Source organism: Schistocerca nitens, chromosome 9, assembly GCF_023898315.1.
Source record: "Schistocerca nitens isolate TAMUIC-IGC-003100 chromosome 9, iqSchNite1.1, whole genome shotgun sequence".
NCBI classification, from domain to species: Eukaryota; Metazoa; Arthropoda; class Insecta; order Orthoptera; family Acrididae; genus Schistocerca; species Schistocerca nitens.
The window spans coordinates 453,055,133-453,071,050 of record NC_064622.1 but is presented as its reverse complement, the minus strand read 5'-3'; the positions used below and the strand labels follow the sequence as shown (position 1 = coordinate 453,071,050).

At 52.4% G+C, this 15,918-nt stretch overlaps 53 non-coding genes across 53 annotated transcripts; 31 read left to right on the top strand and 22 right to left on the bottom strand.

The window, feature by feature from the left end:
* The first annotated feature begins 84 nt into the window (after positions 1-84).
* Positions 85-156, top strand: Trnad-guc (transfer RNA aspartic acid (anticodon GUC)). Its single transcript has one exon. It is a non-coding gene; the product is annotated as a tRNA-Asp (tRNA).
* Positions 157-390: 234 nt separating this feature from the next.
* Trnam-cau (transfer RNA methionine (anticodon CAU)) lies at positions 391-462 on the bottom strand. Its single transcript has one exon. It is a non-coding gene; the product is annotated as a tRNA-Met (tRNA).
* A 287-nt stretch (positions 463-749) lies between these two features.
* On the bottom strand, positions 750-822 carry Trnar-acg (transfer RNA arginine (anticodon ACG)). Its single transcript has one exon. It is a non-coding gene; the product is annotated as a tRNA-Arg (tRNA).
* A 378-nt stretch (positions 823-1,200) lies between these two features.
* On the top strand, positions 1,201-1,292 carry Trnai-uau (transfer RNA isoleucine (anticodon UAU)). The gene is given in 2 exon segments: positions 1,201-1,238; positions 1,257-1,292. It is a non-coding gene; the product is annotated as a tRNA-Ile (tRNA).
* Positions 1,293-1,399: 107 nt separating this feature from the next.
* Trnad-guc (transfer RNA aspartic acid (anticodon GUC)) lies at positions 1,400-1,471 on the top strand. The gene has a single exon. It is a non-coding gene; the product is annotated as a tRNA-Asp (tRNA).
* A 107-nt stretch (positions 1,472-1,578) lies between these two features.
* Positions 1,579-1,650, top strand: Trnad-guc (transfer RNA aspartic acid (anticodon GUC)). The gene has a single exon. It is a non-coding gene; the product is annotated as a tRNA-Asp (tRNA).
* A 234-nt stretch (positions 1,651-1,884) lies between these two features.
* Trnam-cau (transfer RNA methionine (anticodon CAU)) lies at positions 1,885-1,956 on the bottom strand. Its single transcript has one exon. It is a non-coding gene; the product is annotated as a tRNA-Met (tRNA).
* Positions 1,957-2,243: 287 nt separating this feature from the next.
* Trnar-acg (transfer RNA arginine (anticodon ACG)) lies at positions 2,244-2,316 on the bottom strand. Its single transcript has one exon. It is a non-coding gene; the product is annotated as a tRNA-Arg (tRNA).
* Positions 2,317-2,694: 378 nt separating this feature from the next.
* Trnai-uau (transfer RNA isoleucine (anticodon UAU)) lies at positions 2,695-2,786 on the top strand. The gene is given in 2 exon segments: positions 2,695-2,732; positions 2,751-2,786. It is a non-coding gene; the product is annotated as a tRNA-Ile (tRNA).
* A 107-nt stretch (positions 2,787-2,893) lies between these two features.
* On the top strand, positions 2,894-2,965 carry Trnad-guc (transfer RNA aspartic acid (anticodon GUC)). Its single transcript has one exon. It is a non-coding gene; the product is annotated as a tRNA-Asp (tRNA).
* Positions 2,966-3,072: 107 nt separating this feature from the next.
* Positions 3,073-3,144, top strand: Trnad-guc (transfer RNA aspartic acid (anticodon GUC)). The gene has a single exon. It is a non-coding gene; the product is annotated as a tRNA-Asp (tRNA).
* A 234-nt stretch (positions 3,145-3,378) lies between these two features.
* On the bottom strand, positions 3,379-3,450 carry Trnam-cau (transfer RNA methionine (anticodon CAU)). The gene has a single exon. It is a non-coding gene; the product is annotated as a tRNA-Met (tRNA).
* Positions 3,451-3,737: 287 nt separating this feature from the next.
* Positions 3,738-3,810, bottom strand: Trnar-acg (transfer RNA arginine (anticodon ACG)). The gene has a single exon. It is a non-coding gene; the product is annotated as a tRNA-Arg (tRNA).
* Positions 3,811-4,188: 378 nt separating this feature from the next.
* Positions 4,189-4,280, top strand: Trnai-uau (transfer RNA isoleucine (anticodon UAU)). The gene is given in 2 exon segments: positions 4,189-4,226; positions 4,245-4,280. It is a non-coding gene; the product is annotated as a tRNA-Ile (tRNA).
* A 107-nt stretch (positions 4,281-4,387) lies between these two features.
* Positions 4,388-4,459, top strand: Trnad-guc (transfer RNA aspartic acid (anticodon GUC)). Its single transcript has one exon. It is a non-coding gene; the product is annotated as a tRNA-Asp (tRNA).
* Positions 4,460-4,566: 107 nt separating this feature from the next.
* Trnad-guc (transfer RNA aspartic acid (anticodon GUC)) lies at positions 4,567-4,638 on the top strand. Its single transcript has one exon. It is a non-coding gene; the product is annotated as a tRNA-Asp (tRNA).
* Positions 4,639-4,872: 234 nt separating this feature from the next.
* On the bottom strand, positions 4,873-4,944 carry Trnam-cau (transfer RNA methionine (anticodon CAU)). Its single transcript has one exon. It is a non-coding gene; the product is annotated as a tRNA-Met (tRNA).
* Positions 4,945-5,231: 287 nt separating this feature from the next.
* Positions 5,232-5,304, bottom strand: Trnar-acg (transfer RNA arginine (anticodon ACG)). The gene has a single exon. It is a non-coding gene; the product is annotated as a tRNA-Arg (tRNA).
* Positions 5,305-5,682: 378 nt separating this feature from the next.
* On the top strand, positions 5,683-5,774 carry Trnai-uau (transfer RNA isoleucine (anticodon UAU)). Its single transcript is given in 2 exon segments — positions 5,683-5,720; positions 5,739-5,774. It is a non-coding gene; the product is annotated as a tRNA-Ile (tRNA).
* Positions 5,775-5,881: 107 nt separating this feature from the next.
* On the top strand, positions 5,882-5,953 carry Trnad-guc (transfer RNA aspartic acid (anticodon GUC)). Its single transcript has one exon. It is a non-coding gene; the product is annotated as a tRNA-Asp (tRNA).
* Positions 5,954-6,060: 107 nt separating this feature from the next.
* On the top strand, positions 6,061-6,132 carry Trnad-guc (transfer RNA aspartic acid (anticodon GUC)). Its single transcript has one exon. It is a non-coding gene; the product is annotated as a tRNA-Asp (tRNA).
* A 234-nt stretch (positions 6,133-6,366) lies between these two features.
* Positions 6,367-6,438, bottom strand: Trnam-cau (transfer RNA methionine (anticodon CAU)). Its single transcript has one exon. It is a non-coding gene; the product is annotated as a tRNA-Met (tRNA).
* Positions 6,439-6,725: 287 nt separating this feature from the next.
* Positions 6,726-6,798, bottom strand: Trnar-acg (transfer RNA arginine (anticodon ACG)). Its single transcript has one exon. It is a non-coding gene; the product is annotated as a tRNA-Arg (tRNA).
* A 378-nt stretch (positions 6,799-7,176) lies between these two features.
* On the top strand, positions 7,177-7,268 carry Trnai-uau (transfer RNA isoleucine (anticodon UAU)). The gene is given in 2 exon segments: positions 7,177-7,214; positions 7,233-7,268. It is a non-coding gene; the product is annotated as a tRNA-Ile (tRNA).
* A 107-nt stretch (positions 7,269-7,375) lies between these two features.
* Positions 7,376-7,447, top strand: Trnad-guc (transfer RNA aspartic acid (anticodon GUC)). The gene has a single exon. It is a non-coding gene; the product is annotated as a tRNA-Asp (tRNA).
* A 107-nt stretch (positions 7,448-7,554) lies between these two features.
* On the top strand, positions 7,555-7,626 carry Trnad-guc (transfer RNA aspartic acid (anticodon GUC)). Its single transcript has one exon. It is a non-coding gene; the product is annotated as a tRNA-Asp (tRNA).
* Positions 7,627-7,860: 234 nt separating this feature from the next.
* Trnam-cau (transfer RNA methionine (anticodon CAU)) lies at positions 7,861-7,932 on the bottom strand. The gene has a single exon. It is a non-coding gene; the product is annotated as a tRNA-Met (tRNA).
* Positions 7,933-8,219: 287 nt separating this feature from the next.
* On the bottom strand, positions 8,220-8,292 carry Trnar-acg (transfer RNA arginine (anticodon ACG)). Its single transcript has one exon. It is a non-coding gene; the product is annotated as a tRNA-Arg (tRNA).
* Positions 8,293-8,670: 378 nt separating this feature from the next.
* Positions 8,671-8,762, top strand: Trnai-uau (transfer RNA isoleucine (anticodon UAU)). The gene is given in 2 exon segments: positions 8,671-8,708; positions 8,727-8,762. It is a non-coding gene; the product is annotated as a tRNA-Ile (tRNA).
* A 107-nt stretch (positions 8,763-8,869) lies between these two features.
* Positions 8,870-8,941, top strand: Trnad-guc (transfer RNA aspartic acid (anticodon GUC)). The gene has a single exon. It is a non-coding gene; the product is annotated as a tRNA-Asp (tRNA).
* A 107-nt stretch (positions 8,942-9,048) lies between these two features.
* On the top strand, positions 9,049-9,120 carry Trnad-guc (transfer RNA aspartic acid (anticodon GUC)). The gene has a single exon. It is a non-coding gene; the product is annotated as a tRNA-Asp (tRNA).
* Positions 9,121-9,354: 234 nt separating this feature from the next.
* Positions 9,355-9,426, bottom strand: Trnam-cau (transfer RNA methionine (anticodon CAU)). Its single transcript has one exon. It is a non-coding gene; the product is annotated as a tRNA-Met (tRNA).
* A 287-nt stretch (positions 9,427-9,713) lies between these two features.
* Positions 9,714-9,786, bottom strand: Trnar-acg (transfer RNA arginine (anticodon ACG)). The gene has a single exon. It is a non-coding gene; the product is annotated as a tRNA-Arg (tRNA).
* Positions 9,787-10,164: 378 nt separating this feature from the next.
* Positions 10,165-10,256, top strand: Trnai-uau (transfer RNA isoleucine (anticodon UAU)). Its single transcript is given in 2 exon segments — positions 10,165-10,202; positions 10,221-10,256. It is a non-coding gene; the product is annotated as a tRNA-Ile (tRNA).
* Positions 10,257-10,363: 107 nt separating this feature from the next.
* Positions 10,364-10,435, top strand: Trnad-guc (transfer RNA aspartic acid (anticodon GUC)). The gene has a single exon. It is a non-coding gene; the product is annotated as a tRNA-Asp (tRNA).
* Positions 10,436-10,542: 107 nt separating this feature from the next.
* Positions 10,543-10,614, top strand: Trnad-guc (transfer RNA aspartic acid (anticodon GUC)). Its single transcript has one exon. It is a non-coding gene; the product is annotated as a tRNA-Asp (tRNA).
* A 234-nt stretch (positions 10,615-10,848) lies between these two features.
* Trnam-cau (transfer RNA methionine (anticodon CAU)) lies at positions 10,849-10,920 on the bottom strand. The gene has a single exon. It is a non-coding gene; the product is annotated as a tRNA-Met (tRNA).
* A 287-nt stretch (positions 10,921-11,207) lies between these two features.
* Trnar-acg (transfer RNA arginine (anticodon ACG)) lies at positions 11,208-11,280 on the bottom strand. The gene has a single exon. It is a non-coding gene; the product is annotated as a tRNA-Arg (tRNA).
* A 378-nt stretch (positions 11,281-11,658) lies between these two features.
* Trnai-uau (transfer RNA isoleucine (anticodon UAU)) lies at positions 11,659-11,750 on the top strand. The gene is given in 2 exon segments: positions 11,659-11,696; positions 11,715-11,750. It is a non-coding gene; the product is annotated as a tRNA-Ile (tRNA).
* A 107-nt stretch (positions 11,751-11,857) lies between these two features.
* On the top strand, positions 11,858-11,929 carry Trnad-guc (transfer RNA aspartic acid (anticodon GUC)). The gene has a single exon. It is a non-coding gene; the product is annotated as a tRNA-Asp (tRNA).
* Positions 11,930-12,036: 107 nt separating this feature from the next.
* On the top strand, positions 12,037-12,108 carry Trnad-guc (transfer RNA aspartic acid (anticodon GUC)). Its single transcript has one exon. It is a non-coding gene; the product is annotated as a tRNA-Asp (tRNA).
* Positions 12,109-12,342: 234 nt separating this feature from the next.
* Trnam-cau (transfer RNA methionine (anticodon CAU)) lies at positions 12,343-12,414 on the bottom strand. The gene has a single exon. It is a non-coding gene; the product is annotated as a tRNA-Met (tRNA).
* Positions 12,415-12,701: 287 nt separating this feature from the next.
* Trnar-acg (transfer RNA arginine (anticodon ACG)) lies at positions 12,702-12,774 on the bottom strand. The gene has a single exon. It is a non-coding gene; the product is annotated as a tRNA-Arg (tRNA).
* Positions 12,775-13,152: 378 nt separating this feature from the next.
* Positions 13,153-13,244, top strand: Trnai-uau (transfer RNA isoleucine (anticodon UAU)). Its single transcript is given in 2 exon segments — positions 13,153-13,190; positions 13,209-13,244. It is a non-coding gene; the product is annotated as a tRNA-Ile (tRNA).
* Positions 13,245-13,351: 107 nt separating this feature from the next.
* On the top strand, positions 13,352-13,423 carry Trnad-guc (transfer RNA aspartic acid (anticodon GUC)). The gene has a single exon. It is a non-coding gene; the product is annotated as a tRNA-Asp (tRNA).
* A 107-nt stretch (positions 13,424-13,530) lies between these two features.
* Positions 13,531-13,602, top strand: Trnad-guc (transfer RNA aspartic acid (anticodon GUC)). The gene has a single exon. It is a non-coding gene; the product is annotated as a tRNA-Asp (tRNA).
* Positions 13,603-13,836: 234 nt separating this feature from the next.
* Positions 13,837-13,908, bottom strand: Trnam-cau (transfer RNA methionine (anticodon CAU)). The gene has a single exon. It is a non-coding gene; the product is annotated as a tRNA-Met (tRNA).
* Positions 13,909-14,195: 287 nt separating this feature from the next.
* Trnar-acg (transfer RNA arginine (anticodon ACG)) lies at positions 14,196-14,268 on the bottom strand. The gene has a single exon. It is a non-coding gene; the product is annotated as a tRNA-Arg (tRNA).
* Positions 14,269-14,646: 378 nt separating this feature from the next.
* Trnai-uau (transfer RNA isoleucine (anticodon UAU)) lies at positions 14,647-14,738 on the top strand. Its single transcript is given in 2 exon segments — positions 14,647-14,684; positions 14,703-14,738. It is a non-coding gene; the product is annotated as a tRNA-Ile (tRNA).
* Positions 14,739-14,845: 107 nt separating this feature from the next.
* On the top strand, positions 14,846-14,917 carry Trnad-guc (transfer RNA aspartic acid (anticodon GUC)). Its single transcript has one exon. It is a non-coding gene; the product is annotated as a tRNA-Asp (tRNA).
* A 107-nt stretch (positions 14,918-15,024) lies between these two features.
* Positions 15,025-15,096, top strand: Trnad-guc (transfer RNA aspartic acid (anticodon GUC)). Its single transcript has one exon. It is a non-coding gene; the product is annotated as a tRNA-Asp (tRNA).
* A 234-nt stretch (positions 15,097-15,330) lies between these two features.
* Trnam-cau (transfer RNA methionine (anticodon CAU)) lies at positions 15,331-15,402 on the bottom strand. The gene has a single exon. It is a non-coding gene; the product is annotated as a tRNA-Met (tRNA).
* A 287-nt stretch (positions 15,403-15,689) lies between these two features.
* Trnar-acg (transfer RNA arginine (anticodon ACG)) lies at positions 15,690-15,762 on the bottom strand. Its single transcript has one exon. It is a non-coding gene; the product is annotated as a tRNA-Arg (tRNA).
* Positions 15,763-15,918: the final 156 nt, after the last annotated feature.

Genomic DNA, 15,918 nt, shown 5'->3' with positions numbered 1-15,918 from the left:
CACTATCAGTCGCCGAACTTAGTGTAGACCGTTTACAGCTACTTGCAACAAGTGTCTCCCACACAGACAGCTGCCTGCATCCCGTCCTCGGTAGTATAGTGGTTAGTATCCCCGCCTGTCACGCGGGAGACCGGGGTTCGATTCCCCGCCGGGGAGACGCGATTTTTATCTCACAAACCTGCTCGAGTGTTGCGCGTGTGGGGCGGAAGAGCATTAACTTTGCCATTAACTTGCTGCAAAATCTTAAAAAATGATGCATCATAGGAAGTAGTTCTCGCATTCTTCACACTTCAGAATTACGGGGTTTGCTTTTGAGGCTGAATCAATGCCCCCAGCCGACTCTCTAGGCGTAATAATCGTGCTCGACACAATCAGGAAAAGAAATAATTTTAGCAGAGCGTGGTTTCGATCCACGGACCTCTGGGTTATGGGCCCAGCACGCTTCCACTGCGCCACTCTGCTGTGTGGGTGTATACTTGCTCTTCGTCACATCACTTGGGACACTTGGGCAGTGTTGTCTGCGTCGCTTTCACACGCCTACATTTGATTGCGTAACATCTCCTACAGCTCTCAGCTTGACTTGTCTCGACTTTGCTCGACTGACGCTACGCTGACGCTTGCACGCAGCGATATTTACCACGATCGCCTCGACATGCAGCTGCGAGATGCACAGGAGTAACAAAGCACTGCACGATGCGGCGACATACGAAATCCACTGCCCAGCTACGCGTTGGCAACTAACAAAATGCCGACCCTGCCAGGATTCGAACCTGGAATCTTCTGATCCGTAGTCAGACGCGTTATCCGTTGCGCCACAGGGCCAGTGGCAGCATTTCTCGCTACGAGACAAGTGCAATTCGCTAAGAAACGTGTTCTCCAGGGCTCATCAAGCTCCCAAGGAAGGCACCACTCGTCCAGCTGCGTGGTCGCGGTGCGCCTGCAGAGCTTGGAGCTTGCCACACATCTGCGCTCGCTGTTCGACAGGTAGCACGAGGCAAGGCGCGCGTTTTTCTGCATTTTTTCGATGACGAGAGGCGGTTGATGTGCATGTAAGCGTAGCATATCAAACACGAATAGCACGAAGCATTCGTACTTAGGTGCCAAAGTCGCAGTATGGCCGCAGGTGGCGATCATATGTTTTTGTAGCCACCACTGGTTTGCAGCAAAGCGAATATGGCTAACTGAGAGCGTTTCGCTGTAGCCCCAGTGGCGCAATTGGTTAGCGCACGGTACTTATAAGGCAGTAGCCGTGAGCAATGCCGGGGTTGTGAGTTCGAGCCTCACCTGGGGCATACTTTTATTTCGTAGCAGCTGTCTCTGACAGCATCGGGAGGCTACATTTCAGATGTATCAGCTATGTCAGCAAGATTAATGTGCATTATAGGCGCTAGTTGCGTCTTCCTCGGTAGTATAGTGGTTAGTATCCCCGCCTGTCACGCGGGAGACCGGGGTTCGATTCCCCGCCGGGGAGGCACACTAGATTTTTAATTATTGCACTATCAGTCGCCGAACTTAGTGTAGACCGTTTACAGCTACTTGCAACAAGTGTCTCCCACACAGACAGCTGCCTGCATCCCGTCCTCGGTAGTATAGTGGTTAGTATCCCCGCCTGTCACGCGGGAGACCGGGGTTCGATTCCCCGCCGGGGAGACGCGATTTTTATCTCACAAACCTGCTCGAGTGTTGCGCGTGTGGGGCGGAAGAGCATTAACTTTGCCATTAACTTGCTGCAAAATCTTAAAAAATGATGCATCATAGGAAGTAGTTCTCGCATTCTTCACACTTCAGAATTACGGGGTTTGCTTTTGAGGCTGAATCAATGCCCCCAGCCGACTCTCTAGGCGTAATAATCGTGCTCGACACAATCAGGAAAAGAAATAATTTTAGCAGAGCGTGGTTTCGATCCACGGACCTCTGGGTTATGGGCCCAGCACGCTTCCACTGCGCCACTCTGCTGTGTGGGTGTATACTGGCTCTTCGTCACATCACTTGGGACACTTGGGCAGTGTTGTCTGCGTCGCTTTCACACGCCTACATTTGATTGCGTAACATCTCCTACAGCTCTCAGCTTGACTTGTCTCGACTTTGCTCGACTGACGCTACGCTGACGCTTGCACGCAGCGATATTTACCACGATCGCCTCGACATGCAGCTGCGAGATGCACAGGAGTAACAAAGCACTGCACGATGCGGCGACATACGAAATCCACTGCCCAGCTACGCGTTGGCAACTAACAAAATGCCGACCCTGCCAGGATTCGAACCTGGAATCTTCTGATCCGTAGTCAGACGCGTTATCCGTTGCGCCACAGGGCCAGTGGCAGCATTTCTCGCTACGAGACAAGTGCAATTCGCTAAGAAACGTGTTCTCCAGGGCTCATCAAGCTCCCAAGGAAGGCACCACTCGTCCAGCTGCGTGGTCGCGGTGCGCCTGCAGAGCTTGGAGCTTGCCACACATCTGCGCTCGCTGTTCGACAGGTAGCACGAGGCAAGGCGCGCGTTTTTCTGCATTTTTTCGATGACGAGAGGCGGTTGATGTGCATGTAAGCGTAGCATATCAAACACGAATAGCACGAAGCATTCGTACTTAGGTGCCAAAGTCGCAGTATGGCCGCAGGTGGCGATCATATGTTTTTGTAGCCACCACTGGTTTGCAGCAAAGCGAATATGGCTAACTGAGAGCGTTTCGCTGTAGCCCCAGTGGCGCAATTGGTTAGCGCACGGTACTTATAAGGCAGTAGCCGTGAGCAATGCCGGGGTTGTGAGTTCGAGCCTCACCTGGGGCATACTTTTATTTCGTAGCAGCTGTCTCTGACAGCATCGGGAGGCTACATTTCAGATGTATCAGCTATGTCAGCAAGATTAATGTGCATTATAGGCGCTAGTTGCGTCTTCCTCGGTAGTATAGTGGTTAGTATCCCCGCCTGTCACGCGGGAGACCGGGGTTCGATTCCCCGCCGGGGAGGCACACTAGATTTTTAATTATTGCACTATCAGTCGCCGAACTTAGTGTAGACCGTTTACAGCTACTTGCAACAAGTGTCTCCCACACAGACAGCTGCCTGCATCCCGTCCTCGGTAGTATAGTGGTTAGTATCCCCGCCTGTCACGCGGGAGACCGGGGTTCGATTCCCCGCCGGGGAGACGCGATTTTTATCTCACAAACCTGCTCGAGTGTTGCGCGTGTGGGGCGGAAGAGCATTAACTTTGCCATTAACTTGCTGCAAAATCTTAAAAAATGATGCATCATAGGAAGTAGTTCTCGCATTCTTCACACTTCAGAATTACGGGGTTTGCTTTTGAGGCTGAATCAATGCCCCCAGCCGACTCTCTAGGCGTAATAATCGTGCTCGACACAATCAGGAAAAGAAATAATTTTAGCAGAGCGTGGTTTCGATCCACGGACCTCTGGGTTATGGGCCCAGCACGCTTCCACTGCGCCACTCTGCTGTGTGGGTGTATACTGGCTCTTCGTCACATCACTTGGGACACTTGGGCAGTGTTGTCTGCGTCGCTTTCACACGCCTACATTTGATTGCGTAACATCTCCTACAGCTCTCAGCTTGACTTGTCTCGACTTTGCTCGACTGACGCTACGCTGACGCTTGCACGCAGCGATATTTACCACGATCGCCTCGACATGCAGCTGCGAGATGCACAGGAGTAACAAAGCACTGCACGATGCGGCGACATACGAAATCCACTGCCCAGCTACGCGTTGGCAACTAACAAAATGCCGACCCTGCCAGGATTCGAACCTGGAATCTTCTGATCCGTAGTCAGACGCGTTATCCGTTGCGCCACAGGGCCAGTGGCAGCATTTCTCGCTACGAGACAAGTGCAATTCGCTAAGAAACGTGTTCTCCAGGGCTCATCAAGCTCCCAAGGAAGGCACCACTCGTCCAGCTGCGTGGTCGCGGTGCGCCTGCAGAGCTTGGAGCTTGCCACACATCTGCGCTCGCTGTTCGACAGGTAGCACGAGGCAAGGCGCGCGTTTTTCTGCATTTTTTCGATGACGAGAGGCGGTTGATGTGCATGTAAGCGTAGCATATCAAACACGAATAGCACGAAGCATTCGTACTTAGGTGCCAAAGTCGCAGTATGGCCGCAGGTGGCGATCATATGTTTTTGTAGCCACCACTGGTTTGCAGCAAAGCGAATATGGCTAACTGAGAGCGTTTCGCTGTAGCCCCAGTGGCGCAATTGGTTAGCGCACGGTACTTATAAGGCAGTAGCCGTGAGCAATGCCGGGGTTGTGAGTTCGAGCCTCACCTGGGGCATACTTTTATTTCGTAGCAGCTGTCTCTGACAGCATCGGGAGGCTACATTTCAGATGTATCAGCTATGTCAGCAAGATTAATGTGCATTATAGGCGCTAGTTGCGTCTTCCTCGGTAGTATAGTGGTTAGTATCCCCGCCTGTCACGCGGGAGACCGGGGTTCGATTCCCCGCCGGGGAGGCACACTAGATTTTTAATTATTGCACTATCAGTCGCCGAACTTAGTGTAGACCGTTTACAGCTACTTGCAACAAGTGTCTCCCACACAGACAGCTGCCTGCATCCCGTCCTCGGTAGTATAGTGGTTAGTATCCCCGCCTGTCACGCGGGAGACCGGGGTTCGATTCCCCGCCGGGGAGACGCGATTTTTATCTCACAAACCTGCTCGAGTGTTGCGCGTGTGGGGCGGAAGAGCATTAACTTTGCCATTAACTTGCTGCAAAATCTTAAAAAATGATGCATCATAGGAAGTAGTTCTCGCATTCTTCACACTTCAGAATTACGGGGTTTGCTTTTGAGGCTGAATCAATGCCCCCAGCCGACTCTCTAGGCGTAATAATCGTGCTCGACACAATCAGGAAAAGAAATAATTTTAGCAGAGCGTGGTTTCGATCCACGGACCTCTGGGTTATGGGCCCAGCACGCTTCCACTGCGCCACTCTGCTGTGTGGGTGTATACTGGCTCTTCGTCACATCACTTGGGACACTTGGGCAGTGTTGTCTGCGTCGCTTTCACACGCCTACATTTGATTGCGTAACATCTCCTACAGCTCTCAGCTTGACTTGTCTCGACTTTGCTCGACTGACGCTACGCTGACGCTTGCACGCAGCGATATTTACCACGATCGCCTCGACATGCAGCTGCGAGATGCACAGGAGTAACAAAGCACTGCACGATGCGGCGACATACGAAATCCACTGCCCAGCTACGCGTTGGCAACTAACAAAATGCCGACCCTGCCAGGATTCGAACCTGGAATCTTCTGATCCGTAGTCAGACGCGTTATCCGTTGCGCCACAGGGCCAGTGGCAGCATTTCTCGCTACGAGACAAGTGCAATTCGCTAAGAAACGTGTTCTCCAGGGCTCATCAAGCTCCCAAGGAAGGCACCACTCGTCCAGCTGCGTGGTCGCGGTGCGCCTGCAGAGCTTGGAGCTTGCCACACATCTGCGCTCGCTGTTCGACAGGTAGCACGAGGCAAGGCGCGCGTTTTTCTGCATTTTTTCGATGACGAGAGGCGGTTGATGTGCATGTAAGCGTAGCATATCAAACACGAATAGCACGAAGCATTCGTACTTAGGTGCCAAAGTCGCAGTATGGCCGCAGGTGGCGATCATATGTTTTTGTAGCCACCACTGGTTTGCAGCAAAGCGAATATGGCTAACTGAGAGCGTTTCGCTGTAGCCCCAGTGGCGCAATTGGTTAGCGCACGGTACTTATAAGGCAGTAGCCGTGAGCAATGCCGGGGTTGTGAGTTCGAGCCTCACCTGGGGCATACTTTTATTTCGTAGCAGCTGTCTCTGACAGCATCGGGAGGCTACATTTCAGATGTATCAGCTATGTCAGCAAGATTAATGTGCATTATAGGCGCTAGTTGCGTCTTCCTCGGTAGTATAGTGGTTAGTATCCCCGCCTGTCACGCGGGAGACCGGGGTTCGATTCCCCGCCGGGGAGGCACACTAGATTTTTAATTATTGCACTATCAGTCGCCGAACTTAGTGTAGACCGTTTACAGCTACTTGCAACAAGTGTCTCCCACACAGACAGCTGCCTGCATCCCGTCCTCGGTAGTATAGTGGTTAGTATCCCCGCCTGTCACGCGGGAGACCGGGGTTCGATTCCCCGCCGGGGAGACGCGATTTTTATCTCACAAACCTGCTCGAGTGTTGCGCGTGTGGGGCGGAAGAGCATTAACTTTGCCATTAACTTGCTGCAAAATCTTAAAAAATGATGCATCATAGGAAGTAGTTCTCGCATTCTTCACACTTCAGAATTACGGGGTTTGCTTTTGAGGCTGAATCAATGCCCCCAGCCGACTCTCTAGGCGTAATAATCGTGCTCGACACAATCAGGAAAAGAAATAATTTTAGCAGAGCGTGGTTTCGATCCACGGACCTCTGGGTTATGGGCCCAGCACGCTTCCACTGCGCCACTCTGCTGTGTGGGTGTATACTGGCTCTTCGTCACATCACTTGGGACACTTGGGCAGTGTTGTCTGCGTCGCTTTCACACGCCTACATTTGATTGCGTAACATCTCCTACAGCTCTCAGCTTGACTTGTCTCGACTTTGCTCGACTGACGCTACGCTGACGCTTGCACGCAGCGATATTTACCACGATCGCCTCGACATGCAGCTGCGAGATGCACAGGAGTAACAAAGCACTGCACGATGCGGCGACATACGAAATCCACTGCCCAGCTACGCGTTGGCAACTAACAAAATGCCGACCCTGCCAGGATTCGAACCTGGAATCTTCTGATCCGTAGTCAGACGCGTTATCCGTTGCGCCACAGGGCCAGTGGCAGCATTTCTCGCTACGAGACAAGTGCAATTCGCTAAGAAACGTGTTCTCCAGGGCTCATCAAGCTCCCAAGGAAGGCACCACTCGTCCAGCTGCGTGGTCGCGGTGCGCCTGCAGAGCTTGGAGCTTGCCACACATCTGCGCTCGCTGTTCGACAGGTAGCACGAGGCAAGGCGCGCGTTTTTCTGCATTTTTTCGATGACGAGAGGCGGTTGATGTGCATGTAAGCGTAGCATATCAAACACGAATAGCACGAAGCATTCGTACTTAGGTGCCAAAGTCGCAGTATGGCCGCAGGTGGCGATCATATGTTTTTGTAGCCACCACTGGTTTGCAGCAAAGCGAATATGGCTAACTGAGAGCGTTTCGCTGTAGCCCCAGTGGCGCAATTGGTTAGCGCACGGTACTTATAAGGCAGTAGCCGTGAGCAATGCCGGGGTTGTGAGTTCGAGCCTCACCTGGGGCATACTTTTATTTCGTAGCAGCTGTCTCTGACAGCATCGGGAGGCTACATTTCAGATGTATCAGCTATGTCAGCAAGATTAATGTGCATTATAGGCGCTAGTTGCGTCTTCCTCGGTAGTATAGTGGTTAGTATCCCCGCCTGTCACGCGGGAGACCGGGGTTCGATTCCCCGCCGGGGAGGCACACTAGATTTTTAATTATTGCACTATCAGTCGCCGAACTTAGTGTAGACCGTTTACAGCTACTTGCAACAAGTGTCTCCCACACAGACAGCTGCCTGCATCCCGTCCTCGGTAGTATAGTGGTTAGTATCCCCGCCTGTCACGCGGGAGACCGGGGTTCGATTCCCCGCCGGGGAGACGCGATTTTTATCTCACAAACCTGCTCGAGTGTTGCGCGTGTGGGGCGGAAGAGCATTAACTTTGCCATTAACTTGCTGCAAAATCTTAAAAAATGATGCATCATAGGAAGTAGTTCTCGCATTCTTCACACTTCAGAATTACGGGGTTTGCTTTTGAGGCTGAATCAATGCCCCCAGCCGACTCTCTAGGCGTAATAATCGTGCTCGACACAATCAGGAAAAGAAATAATTTTAGCAGAGCGTGGTTTCGATCCACGGACCTCTGGGTTATGGGCCCAGCACGCTTCCACTGCGCCACTCTGCTGTGTGGGTGTATACTGGCTCTTCGTCACATCACTTGGGACACTTGGGCAGTGTTGTCTGCGTCGCTTTCACACGCCTACATTTGATTGCGTAACATCTCCTACAGCTCTCAGCTTGACTTGTCTCGACTTTGCTCGACTGACGCTACGCTGACGCTTGCACGCAGCGATATTTACCACGATCGCCTCGACATGCAGCTGCGAGATGCACAGGAGTAACAAAGCACTGCACGATGCGGCGACATACGAAATCCACTGCCCAGCTACGCGTTGGCAACTAACAAAATGCCGACCCTGCCAGGATTCGAACCTGGAATCTTCTGATCCGTAGTCAGACGCGTTATCCGTTGCGCCACAGGGCCAGTGGCAGCATTTCTCGCTACGAGACAAGTGCAATTCGCTAAGAAACGTGTTCTCCAGGGCTCATCAAGCTCCCAAGGAAGGCACCACTCGTCCAGCTGCGTGGTCGCGGTGCGCCTGCAGAGCTTGGAGCTTGCCACACATCTGCGCTCGCTGTTCGACAGGTAGCACGAGGCAAGGCGCGCGTTTTTCTGCATTTTTTCGATGACGAGAGGCGGTTGATGTGCATGTAAGCGTAGCATATCAAACACGAATAGCACGAAGCATTCGTACTTAGGTGCCAAAGTCGCAGTATGGCCGCAGGTGGCGATCATATGTTTTTGTAGCCACCACTGGTTTGCAGCAAAGCGAATATGGCTAACTGAGAGCGTTTCGCTGTAGCCCCAGTGGCGCAATTGGTTAGCGCACGGTACTTATAAGGCAGTAGCCGTGAGCAATGCCGGGGTTGTGAGTTCGAGCCTCACCTGGGGCATACTTTTATTTCGTAGCAGCTGTCTCTGACAGCATCGGGAGGCTACATTTCAGATGTATCAGCTATGTCAGCAAGATTAATGTGCATTATAGGCGCTAGTTGCGTCTTCCTCGGTAGTATAGTGGTTAGTATCCCCGCCTGTCACGCGGGAGACCGGGGTTCGATTCCCCGCCGGGGAGGCACACTAGATTTTTAATTATTGCACTATCAGTCGCCGAACTTAGTGTAGACCGTTTACAGCTACTTGCAACAAGTGTCTCCCACACAGACAGCTGCCTGCATCCCGTCCTCGGTAGTATAGTGGTTAGTATCCCCGCCTGTCACGCGGGAGACCGGGGTTCGATTCCCCGCCGGGGAGACGCGATTTTTATCTCACAAACCTGCTCGAGTGTTGCGCGTGTGGGGCGGAAGAGCATTAACTTTGCCATTAACTTGCTGCAAAATCTTAAAAAATGATGCATCATAGGAAGTAGTTCTCGCATTCTTCACACTTCAGAATTACGGGGTTTGCTTTTGAGGCTGAATCAATGCCCCCAGCCGACTCTCTAGGCGTAATAATCGTGCTCGACACAATCAGGAAAAGAAATAATTTTAGCAGAGCGTGGTTTCGATCCACGGACCTCTGGGTTATGGGCCCAGCACGCTTCCACTGCGCCACTCTGCTGTGTGGGTGTATACTGGCTCTTCGTCACATCACTTGGGACACTTGGGCAGTGTTGTCTGCGTCGCTTTCACACGCCTACATTTGATTGCGTAACATCTCCTACAGCTCTCAGCTTGACTTGTCTCGACTTTGCTCGACTGACGCTACGCTGACGCTTGCACGCAGCGATATTTACCACGATCGCCTCGACATGCAGCTGCGAGATGCACAGGAGTAACAAAGCACTGCACGATGCGGCGACATACGAAATCCACTGCCCAGCTACGCGTTGGCAACTAACAAAATGCCGACCCTGCCAGGATTCGAACCTGGAATCTTCTGATCCGTAGTCAGACGCGTTATCCGTTGCGCCACAGGGCCAGTGGCAGCATTTCTCGCTACGAGACAAGTGCAATTCGCTAAGAAACGTGTTCTCCAGGGCTCATCAAGCTCCCAAGGAAGGCACCACTCGTCCAGCTGCGTGGTCGCGGTGCGCCTGCAGAGCTTGGAGCTTGCCACACATCTGCGCTCGCTGTTCGACAGGTAGCACGAGGCAAGGCGCGCGTTTTTCTGCATTTTTTCGATGACGAGAGGCGGTTGATGTGCATGTAAGCGTAGCATATCAAACACGAATAGCACGAAGCATTCGTACTTAGGTGCCAAAGTCGCAGTATGGCCGCAGGTGGCGATCATATGTTTTTGTAGCCACCACTGGTTTGCAGCAAAGCGAATATGGCTAACTGAGAGCGTTTCGCTGTAGCCCCAGTGGCGCAATTGGTTAGCGCACGGTACTTATAAGGCAGTAGCCGTGAGCAATGCCGGGGTTGTGAGTTCGAGCCTCACCTGGGGCATACTTTTATTTCGTAGCAGCTGTCTCTGACAGCATCGGGAGGCTACATTTCAGATGTATCAGCTATATCAGCAAGATTAATGTGCATTATAGGCGCTAGTTGCGTCTTCCTCGGTAGTATAGTGGTTAGTATCCCCGCCTGTCACGCGGGAGACCGGGGTTCGATTCCCCGCCGGGGAGGCACACTAGATTTTTAATTATTGCACTATCAGTCGCCGAACTTAGTGTAGACCGTTTACAGCTACTTGCAACAAGTGTCTCCCACACAGACAGCTGCCTGCATCCCGTCCTCGGTAGTATAGTGGTTAGTATCCCCGCCTGTCACGCGGGAGACCGGGGTTCGATTCCCCGCCGGGGAGACGCGATTTTTATCTCACAAACCTGCTCGAGTGTTGCGCGTGTGGGGCGGAAGAGCATTAACTTTGCCATTAACTTGCTGCAAAATCTTAAAAAATGATGCATCATAGGAAGTAGTTCTCGCATTCTTCACACTTCAGAATTACGGGGTTTGCTTTTGAGGCTGAATCAATGCCCCCAGCCGACTCTCTAGGCGTAATAATCGTGCTCGACACAATCAGGAAAAGAAATAATTTTAGCAGAGCGTGGTTTCGATCCACGGACCTCTGGGTTATGGGCCCAGCACGCTTCCACTGCGCCACTCTGCTGTGTGGGTGTATACTGGCTCTTCGTCACATCACTTGGGACACTTGGGCAGTGTTGTCTGCGTCGCTTTCACACGCCTACATTTGATTGCGTAACATCTCCTACAGCTCTCAGCTTGACTTGTCTCGACTTTGCTCGACTGACGCTACGCTGACGCTTGCACGCAGCGATATTTACCACGATCGCCTCGACATGCAGCTGCGAGATGCACAGGAGTAACAAAGCACTGCACGATGCGGCGACATACGAAATCCACTGCCCAGCTACGCGTTGGCAACTAACAAAATGCCGACCCTGCCAGGATTCGAACCTGGAATCTTCTGATCCGTAGTCAGACGCGTTATCCGTTGCGCCACAGGGCCAGTGGCAGCATTTCTCGCTACGAGACAAGTGCAATTCGCTAAGAAACGTGTTCTCCAGGGCTCATCAAGCTCCCAAGGAAGGCACCACTCGTCCAGCTGCGTGGTCGCGGTGCGCCTGCAGAGCTTGGAGCTTGCCACACATCTGCGCTCGCTGTTCGACAGGTAGCACGAGGCAAGGCGCGCGTTTTTCTGCATTTTTTCGATGACGAGAGGCGGTTGATGTGCATGTAAGCGTAGCATATCAAACACGAATAGCACGAAGCATTCGTACTTAGGTGCCAAAGTCGCAGTATGGCCGCAGGTGGCGATCATATGTTTTTGTAGCCACCACTGGTTTGCAGCAAAGCGAATATGGCTAACTGAGAGCGTTTCGCTGTAGCCCCAGTGGCGCAATTGGTTAGCGCACGGTACTTATAAGGCAGTAGCCGTGAGCAATGCCGGGGTTGTGAGTTCGAGCCTCACCTGGGGCATACTTTTATTTCGTAGCAGCTGTCTCTGACAGCATCGGGAGGCTACATTTCAGATGTATCAGCTATGTCAGCAAGATTAATGTGCATTATAGGCGCTAGTTGCGTCTTCCTCGGTAGTATAGTGGTTAGTATCCCCGCCTGTCACGCGGGAGACCGGGGTTCGATTCCCCGCCGGGGAGGCACACTAGATTTTTAATTATTGCACTATCAGTCGCCGAACTTAGTGTAGACCGTTTACAGCTACTTGCAACAAGTGTCTCCCACACAGACAGCTGCCTGCATCCCGTCCTCGGTAGTATAGTGGTTAGTATCCCCGCCTGTCACGCGGGAGACCGGGGTTCGATTCCCCGCCGGGGAGACGCGATTTTTATCTCACAAACCTGCTCGAGTGTTGCGCGTGTGGGGCGGAAGAGCATTAACTTTGCCATTAACTTGCTGCAAAATCTTAAAAAATGATGCATCATAGGAAGTAGTTCTCGCATTCTTCACACTTCAGAATTACGGGGTTTGCTTTTGAGGCTGAATCAATGCCCCCAGCCGACTCTCTAGGCGTAATAATCGTGCTCGACACAATCAGGAAAAGAAATAATTTTAGCAGAGCGTGGTTTCGATCCACGGACCTCTGGGTTATGGGCCCAGCACGCTTCCACTGCGCCACTCTGCTGTGTGGGTGTATACTGGCTCTTCGTCACATCACTTGGGACACTTGGGCAGTGTTGTCTGCGTCGCTTTCACACGCCTACATTTGATTGCGTAACATCTCCTACAGCTCTCAGCTTGACTTGTCTCGACTTTGCTCGACTGACGCTACGCTGACGCTTGCACGCAGCGATATTTACCACGATCGCCTCGACATGCAGCTGCGAGATGCACAGGAGTAACAAAGCACTGCACGATGCGGCGACATACGAAATCCACTGCCCAGCTACGCGTTGGCAACTAACAAAATGCCGACCCTGCCAGGATTCGAACCTGGAATCTTCTGATCCGTAGTCAGACGCGTTATCCGTTGCGCCACAGGGCCAGTGGCAGCATTTCTCGCTACGAGACAAGTGCAATTCGCTAAGAAACGTGTTCTCCAGGGCTCATCAAGCTCCCAAGGAAGGCACCACTCGTCCAGCTGCGTGGTCGCGGTGCGCCTGCAGAGCTTGGAGCTTGCCACACATCTGCGCTCGCTGTTCGACAGGTAGCACGAGGCAAGGCGCGCGTTTTTCTGCATTTTTTCGATGACGAGAGGCGGTTGATGTGCATGTAAGCGTAGCATATCAAACACGAATAGCACGAAGCATTCGTACTTAGGTGCCAAAGTCGCAGTATGGCCGCAGGTGGCGATCATATGTTTTTGTAGCCACCACTGGTTTGCAGCAAAGCGAATATGGCTAACTGAGAGCGTTTCGCTGTAGCCCCAGTGGCGCAATTGGTTAGCGCACGGTACTTATAAGGCAGTAGCCGTGAGCAATGCCGGGGTTGTGAGTTCGAGCCTCACCTGGGGCATACTTTTATTTCGTAGCAGCTGTCTCTGACAGCATCGGGAGGCTACATTTCAGATGTATCAGCTATGTCAGCAAGATTAATGTGCATTATAGGCGCTAGTTGCGTCTTCCTCGGTAGTATAGTGGTTAGTATCCCCGCCTGTCACGCGGGAGACCGGGGTTCGATTCCCCGCCGGGGAGGCACACTAGATTTTTAATTATTGCACTATCAGTCGCCGAACTTAGTGTAGACCGTTTACAGCTACTTGCAACAAGTGTCTCCCACACAGACAGCTGCCTGCATCCCGTCCTCGGTAGTATAGTGGTTAGTATCCCCGCCTGTCACGCGGGAGACCGGGGTTCGATTCCCCGCCGGGGAGACGCGATTTTTATCTCACAAACCTGCTCGAGTGTTGCGCGTGTGGGGCGGAAGAGCATTAACTTTGCCATTAACTTGCTGCAAAATCTTAAAAAATGATGCATCATAGGAAGTAGTTCTCGCATTCTTCACACTTCAGAATTACGGGGTTTGCTTTTGAGGCTGAATCAATGCCCCCAGCCGACTCTCTAGGCGTAATAATCGTGCTCGACACAATCAGGAAAAGAAATAATTTTAGCAGAGCGTGGTTTCGATCCACGGACCTCTGGGTTATGGGCCCAGCACGCTTCCACTGCGCCACTCTGCTGTGTGGGTGTATACTGGCTCTTCGTCACATCACTTGGGACACTTGGGCAGTGTTGTCTGCGTCGCTTTCACACGCCTACATTTGATTGCGTAACATCTCCTACAGCTCTCAGCTTGACTTGTCTCGACTTTGCTCGACTGACGCTACGCTGACGCTTGCACGCAGCGATATTTACCACGATCGCCTCGACATGCAGCTGCGAGATGCACAGGAGTAACAAAGCACTGCACGATGCGGCGACATACGAAATCCACTGCCCAGCTACGCGTTGGCAACTAACAAAATGCCGACCCTGCCAGGATTCGAACCTGGAATCTTCTGATCCGTAGTCAGACGCGTTATCCGTTGCGCCACAGGGCCAGTGGCAGCATTTCTCGCTACGAGACAAGTGCAATTCGCTAAGAAACGTGTTCTCCAGGGCTCATCAAGCTCCCAAGGAAGGCACCACTCGTCCAGCTGCGTGGTCGCGGTGCGCCTGCAGAGCTTGGAGCTTGCCACACATCTGCGCTCGCTGTTCGACAGGTAGCACGAGGCAAGGCGCGCGTTTTTCTGCATTTTTTCGATGACGAGAGGCGGTTGATGTGCATGTAAGCGTAGCATATCAAACACGAATAGCACGAAGCATTCGTACTTAGGTGCCAAAGTCGCAGTATGGCCGCAGGTGGCGATCATATGTTTTTGTAGCCACCACTGGTTTGCAGCAAAGCGAATATGGCTAACTGAGAGCGTTTCGCTGTAGCCCCAGTGGCGCAATTGGTTAGCGCACGGTACTTATAAGGCAGTAGCCGTGAGCAATGCCGGGGTTGTGAGTTCGAGCCTCACCTGGGGCATACTTTTATTTCGTAGCAGCTGTCTCTGACAGCATCGGGAGGCTACATTTCAGATGTATCAGCTATGTCAGCAAGATTAATGTGCATTATAGGCGCTAGTTGCGTCTTCCTCGGTAGTATAGTGGTTAGTATCCCCGCCTGTCACGCGGGAGACCGGGGTTCGATTCCCCGCCGGGGAGGCACACTAGATTTTTAATTATTGCACTATCAGTCGCCGAACTTAGTGTAGACCGTTTACAGCTACTTGCAACAAGTGTCTCCCACACAGACAGCTGCCTGCATCCCGTCCTCGGTAGTATAGTGGTTAGTATCCCCGCCTGTCACGCGGGAGACCGGGGTTCGATTCCCCGCCGGGGAGACGCGATTTTTATCTCACAAACCTGCTCGAGTGTTGCGCGTGTGGGGCGGAAGAGCATTAACTTTGCCATTAACTTGCTGCAAAATCTTAAAAAATGATGCATCATAGGAAGTAGTTCTCGCATTCTTCACACTTCAGAATTACGGGGTTTGCTTTTGAGGCTGAATCAATGCCCCCAGCCGACTCTCTAGGCGTAATAATCGTGCTCGACACAATCAGGAAAAGAAATAATTTTAGCAGAGCGTGGTTTCGATCCACGGACCTCTGGGTTATGGGCCCAGCACGCTTCCACTGCGCCACTCTGCTGTGTGGGTGTATACTGGCTCTTCGTCACATCACTTGGGACACTTGGGCAGTGTTGTCTGCGTCGCTTTCACACGCCTACATTTGATTGCGTAACATCTCCTACAGCTCTCAGCTTGACTTGTCTCGACTTTGCTCGACTGACGCTACGCTGACGCTTGCACGCAGCGATATTTACCACGATCGCCTCGACATGCAGCTGCGAGATGCACAGGAGTAACAAAGCACTGCACGATGCGGCGACATACGAAATCCACTGCCCAGCTACGCGTTGGCAACTAACAAAATGCCGACCCTGCCAGGATTCGAACCTGGAATCTTCTGATCCGTAGTCAGACGCGTTATCCGTTGCGCCACAGGGCCAGTGGCAGCATTTCTCGCTACGAGACAAGTGCAATTCGCTAAGAAACGTGTTCTCCAGGGCTCATCAAGCTCCCAAGGAAGGCACCACTCGTCCAGCTGCGTGGTCGCGGTGCGCCTGCAGAGCTTGGAGCTTGCCACACATCTGCGCTCGCTGTT